Below are 6,259 nucleotides of genomic sequence, written 5' to 3' on the forward strand. Positions count from 1 at the left end.
GACAGAAGGAAAACCAATGATGCAAGCTTGGGTCTGGGGGCAGGGAGGGCATGGAAATGCAGCTGCAGGGCAAACTGGTGAGAGCTTTGCTTACCATTTCAAAGACGTAAAAGATGATTCACTGTTAGGGTGTAAATGCATTGTGGAGTTATTAATGTATGTATAGGGTAAACATGTGGGAACAAAAAAATCAAGGAAAGAACATAGAGAGCCACACACACTAACATCTTTATGCGATGCATGAAGTTGGATGCTCTCACCTGGCAGTGCGAAGTTAAAGATGCACTCTGCAAACCATAAAGCAACCACCGAAATATCAGAGAATGAGCATTAATGTGTCAAAAAGGAGGTAAAATCATGTAAAGAAAAGTCCTCAGCTTTCCAGAAGAAAGAGTAAAAAGATAAACAAGGGACAAGTAGGAAACAAATAGCAAATATTTATAAGGATGTGGCAAAATTGGTAGGCTCATTGCTGTTGTTGGGAATGTAAGTTGATATATTTTTCTGGATGTTTATATGTATTAGGAAGCTTTAAAATTCCATTATGTTTTTGGTCTAAAATTCAATGTGTTGTCCTAAGTTTTATGGTTGCTTTTTGTAACAGCAGCAAATTGGGGATTGGTTAAATAAATCATAGTACATTTGTATTATAGAATACTGTGCATTTTATACTCTTAGTATTTTAAAAATGCATGAGTATCATATTAGTTTTAAAAGATAGAAAAATTAAACTAGCATTCTCTAAGCATCCATCCCTCTCTCTCTTGCTGTATCAGTCTGTCCATCTATCCATCCATCTGTCTGTCTGTCTATCCATCCACTCCACCGCATCTACCTCTTTACACCAAACTGAGCATTTACTCCTGTTACATTCCCATGTTTGGGAACAGCACACTTAATTTCTAAAACTTGCCCACTTTTCTACCAAGCCTTTTGCTGGGGGCAGCAGAGAGCAAGGACAACCACTACATTTAGTCCAGCTGCGGTTCCTTCCACCCCGTCATCATTCCAAGTTCAACGTCTTGCCGGGACTGGTCCAAAATAACCCTCAGAGACCCCTGACCCCTTCCCCGTTTCTGCTTGGGGTGGGTCTGACTCGTGCGGGGGCGACCCTCGGGCTCACCGACCTCTGGCACCGGCAGCCAGGGCTCCCGCCCCGCCCCTGGCTCCAGCATTCAGTGCTCCTGCCCCGCCCTGCCTCTGGCCCACCCCTGGCCCCGCCCTGGACCCCCAAACCTAGCCCCACCCCAACACCAACCCTGGCCCTGCCCCGGACCTGCCCCTGGACCCCGGACCGCCCTCCTGCCCCGGGCCCCTAGACACCCTTCCCACCCCAGACCCCCAGCCTTGGCCCCACCCTGGACGCCCCCTCAGCCCCTGCCCCAGCTTTGAGGGCAAAACTGAGGGTCGCACTGCTGTCGCTTCAGCTTCCTCAGGCATCACCGTCCCGCAGGGACGTTCGGGACTGAGCCCAGTCCAGCCAAACTGAATCCCAGCCCTTTCCTCTGCTCACGCCTGCACCCTGGGCACACGTGACATGAGGCTCTCCAGCTGGGAGGAGGAGGGAGCTGTGTGCAGCCCCCATCAGAGTTCTTGCACCGGGCAATAGCTCTCTGATTTAACTGGAAAGACAGTCTCCATATATGGCATGTTCAGGAAAAATAGAAGAGAATATAACAAAAAGTGCAAAGTGTGATCATTTTCGTTAAACACAGAGTAAGACAGAATGCCAAAGTATCACTTTTGAAAGGTTTTTGGTTTCTTAGATGTCAGCAGGCCTGGATAATGCTCCCTGCATCTTGGCAAAGTATTTCAAAGGAGAGTTCATGGTTTGGTGTGACCCATTAGCTGAGAAAGAATTTTCCAAGACTGAGGTTGTTATTCCTCATCATCAAAACACAAAATAACTGTAACAACAAGAAACACACTTTAGGGGAATAATTAGTAGTGAAAGAAAAAAATCTGTCTCTGTTTCTTACCACCACAATCCTTGAGTTTGTTGGGTCTATGACGAGTTAAATTTAAATCAATTTGAGTCCTAGGCAGCCTGGCTTGAGAACAACCCCTGTCATCCAGAAAAAAGTGAAATGAGGTTTCTGTTAACCTATTTACATTTCCATAAAATACTTAAAGGTTAAAGCTCGGAGGAGAAGCCTGAATTCTTCCAAACCTGGGCGGAGCTCTGAACATGTAATGAAGCCCTGGAGACACGTATTGGGAAATGCTTCTTGATGGTGAGATGTGTCCTGGAGCAGTTCTTGGAAAATGGTGGGAGAAAGCTGGATGTTCCTTCTCTGGTGCCCGCAGCAGGGAGCCGCCTGGAGTGGCACCGCTCTGCTCACAGGGAAATGGCCCAGCCAGTGGGAGCTGAAACACAGGACTTCTCCTTCCAGAGTTCCTGCGGTTTGTATTATTAGTCATCAGCGTTGGGTTCCCTTTTCCAAAAGATATTGAAAATCATGTGCTAAAACCATCTTGAACTTGATTAGACAGTCAGAACATCCAAGCACTCAGTGCAAAAGAAGACGAGCCTGCTCTGAATATGTTTACACATTTGGCCAGCTCTTAGAAACATTTGAGTGTTGGAAAGCAATTAATACCTAACAGTCATGGGTGAATTAAAAAACTAAGGTCTGTGTTGAACTAAACAGATAGAGTAGCACTCTATGTGTTTATATTACTCTGTGTGGATTGCTTTTCTGGGATATGTTTTTACAAATTCATCTGTTTTAATATCAACCAAGATAGTTATCATATTCATTTGGTTTCTGAAGGAGTTTGATTTTTTTCTGCTTATACTTTAAAAATTATTTAATACTGTTAGATATTTAGTTCAAATAAACTATCTAAAATGAAGGAGTACTTGATCAAACAAAATGTGTTAATATACAACATTCTTGCACATTTTTTCCTCATCCTTTCTGAAAGCTGGACTCACTGTTTTCTGATATTAAGGGAAAAGTAATTTTTTTCTTTTGGATTTGAATCCACTTTAAGACCTTGTGGTTTCTAAGAGTAAAATCAAACCCTGATTCTTTTTCACCCCTGTTATTCAGGAGAGGGAGGGGAATTTAAGGAAGAAAAGACTTGAAAAGACTTCTTACATGTCAAGTAGTCCCAATAAAACAATTCTGATGATCCAAATGTAAACACATCTACAACACATGGATTACATTTTCTGTACAGAACATAGGGTCTTGCTCTTAGGGGAGAAGCTTGGCCAACATCTAAGCATGAAAATGTTTGATGGGATATTTTGAAGTATTAAATTAAGTGTGATTAGGCCACGGCTCACTCGCTGAAATATTAACACTCTCTGGAAGTATTTATCTAGTGTAATTGAAAGTTAAACTTATTTTAACAGTGGAAAATAAGGATCTATAAGAAAAAGTTTGAGAGAATTTAGAACCTAATATGCAAGAACATAAGAATGACAAAAATAAGTTAAATTTGAAAACTATCTATTATTCTGTAGCGAAGATCTGTTTGCAGTTGAATTCTTGCTCACTCATGTGCGATGCCTGACAAGAGGAGACTGTAATTTATGCTATTTTAAGAAACTCTGAATTACTGAAATGAAAACAAAATTCTTAAATTATGTAGTTCATCCATTCATTGAGTTGTTGTTCAAGAATGCCTACCTTGAGCAATGCTTTGGTGACTTTTGAGGAAAAGCAGCTTTCTGGCAAAACTCATTGAGGTAAAATATTACCTGCAAGTTCTGTGACAGAGGGATTAAATATATTGACCACTTTTTATAATTATAATTAATATTCATTATGTGACAAAAGCTCAGAAAATATGTGGGGGGCAGGTAGGTGCTGCTTTCCCATTATGCTCTTGACATTTTTAATGTAAAATAAGAAAAGAGCACTCCACAATAAAAAATGAACATATTCTGTCCTAAATGACCCCCTGAAATAGATGAAATCTTTAAAATATGCATCAAAAATTGCACTTTAATTTTAAAGTTGCTTACCTCTAGCTTCATAATTTTATTTGCACTTTCATCCTATTCTAAAAAGCATTTTATTCATCAAAAAATTTCAGGTATTGGGTAATCATTTCCATCCTTTGTGAGATTTTGCACAGAGCTAGTGACTGTTTGCTTTCCTTGGTAATCATTTAAGTGTCCAACTGTAAGGGAATGTTTATGTAAATTCTGATGTAGATATTTCATAAAATATTATATTCATTTAAAGTGTATCAGTCTATATAACAGTAAGAAAAGTTCAGCAAAATGTACAATAAATGTATATTCACATGTAAATTGTATATGTTCTGAAAAATGAAATGTTAAAATATTAGTTATAACTGTTTTCATACAGAAGAAATCTGTGTGAATTTTTCTCCTTTTTACTTTTCTGTATTTTCAAAATTGTAAATATTTTTTGTTGATTTGATGATATTAATTCACATTGTAAAGTGAAGTACAATGGCCCGGTGTGTATCAGTGAGCACTTTGCTGTGCAAAATCCCTTCACGCATTTCTTGCACTGGAGCACTGGGCCTTTGCACGCTTCTCTCTGGGCTGGGAATATAGGCATCGGGAAGCAGGATTGCCTGGATTGTCTCCATATGCACTTTTCTAGATTGGCATTTTCACTACCAGAAACATTCTAAAAAAATATTAAAAACACTGAAAAGCAGTAAAAGCAGTAAAGGTGAATGATACATGAATTATTGCCACATTAGTAGATGGTTATAAGAACTGTGAAAATAAGACTGGCAGTGATAAATTTAATTTCATTAGCATAAAAAGTTCTGCATTTTCAGACAGTTAGGAGACTTCTAAAAGGTCATTAGGTCAGTGAATACATGTGTGGGGCTTCTCAATGGCTGAGCATGCAACCATACATTTAACTATATAGACACCAGCAGACATCTGCTGCTTTCAGTGGCATGTGAAAAGAGCTTGGAAGACACTCTCAAAAATATATTGCGAAAAAGGTACCTTAACTATTTTAGGGTATAGGTTAAATACTTTTTTTTAAGGCAGAATATTTAAATAGGTATTTAAATATATTTAAATATAATTAAATATATTTAAATACCTATTTAAGTAGGTATTTAAATAGGTATTTAAATATAATGTTTTTAAAAGCAATGAACTAAATAAACCTGGTCACATGACATTTTCATTCACCAGGTTAAAATTCCTTATATTCTATCATGTTCATTTAATGGTGAACAGACAGTGGAAATTAAATTAATGAAATTAGCAATCACATAGAAAAAAGCATTTATTAAAAGCTAAATTTCATAAAAAGACAAATAAAAATTAAATATTATACAAGTAAAGGTCTGTAAGAAAAACACTAATATATACTAAATGATTGCATTTAAATACTGAGATTTATTACTTTTGCTCCTTCTATATTTCCAATTTTCCTCTACATAGGATCTATTACTTAAAACAAAATAGATTTAAGCTTTTAGAAATGTGTCCTCCAGACGCTCCCAGCATGAGTGCATCAAGCCCACTTGTTTACTCAGCTGCACGTCTCTGCACACGTGTGTGCTCGATCCCCTGTGGCATGTGGACAGTGCAGGAGATGCCACAGGAGAGGACTGTGGAAGGTGAAAAGAAATGGGTCTCGAGCTTCTTACCCAAATTAATAAAATACAAAGTAGGAAATCATTTAGGAATTCTTTTTAGAGGAATTTGAAAATGGCAATAAAAATAACTTATTTGCAGCACAATTAACCCTTCCATATCTTTACACCAGGAAGCTGAGAACGCAGAACAGAGCTTGGCCTGCCGGCGAGTGGAGGGCAGTGGCTCCGGGCTCTCAGGCAGTGGTGCCCGGCACGGGGGATGCGCTCCTGCCATCTTCGGATGATGTTCCACACATCCACCCCCAGAGAGTTGCTGAGGCAGGTCCAGCCCCCAGGGCACCGGCCCAGTTGCTCTGGGCCACACACTGGCTTGGAGTTTAAGCTCCTATGGTGATTCTCATGTGAGCCCAAGTCACAGCCGCGGTTCCAGAGAAGACAGGGTCTTGAAATGATCTCTGTTGACACTGGGGGTGTCAGTGCTGCCAATGTCTGCTGGTTTCTGTGCTAGGAGCAACAGACACAGCCACTTCATCACAGCAAGTCTGTTACATGTTCTTTTTTTTATGAGACATTATCTGGTGATTAGTTATCCTCATGCACGTGGCTCAAAGTGTTCTTTCTCTTGTCTTGCTATCCCTGAGGAAGGCAAACATGGGAAAGGGACTATCAGACATGTCCCACCAAGCTTTTAGTTCAACGG

The 6,259-nt window shown here is 39.8% G+C and overlaps 1 long non-coding RNA gene across 2 annotated transcripts in view; it reads left to right on the forward strand.

Moving 5' to 3' along the window:
• The window catches only part of LOC143679198 (uncharacterized), a 29,678-nt gene extending 23,845 nt beyond the window's left edge, over nucleotides 1–5,833 (forward strand). The window contains exons 3-4 of one of the 2 annotated variants that reach the window (XR_013173584.1): nucleotides 2,134–2,234; nucleotides 5,730–5,833. This is a non-coding gene — a long non-coding RNA (uncharacterized LOC143679198). Of the gene's footprint in view, nucleotides 1–2,133; nucleotides 2,398–5,729 lie in introns of those variants that run through there. The other variant, XR_013173583.1, reaches the window with a different exon arrangement.
• Nucleotides 5,834–6,259: the final 426 nt, after the last annotated feature.

The sequence above is a fragment of the Tamandua tetradactyla genome, chromosome 4 (assembly GCF_023851605.1).
Source record: "Tamandua tetradactyla isolate mTamTet1 chromosome 4, mTamTet1.pri, whole genome shotgun sequence".
Taxonomy (NCBI): Eukaryota; Metazoa; Chordata; class Mammalia; order Pilosa; family Myrmecophagidae; genus Tamandua; species Tamandua tetradactyla.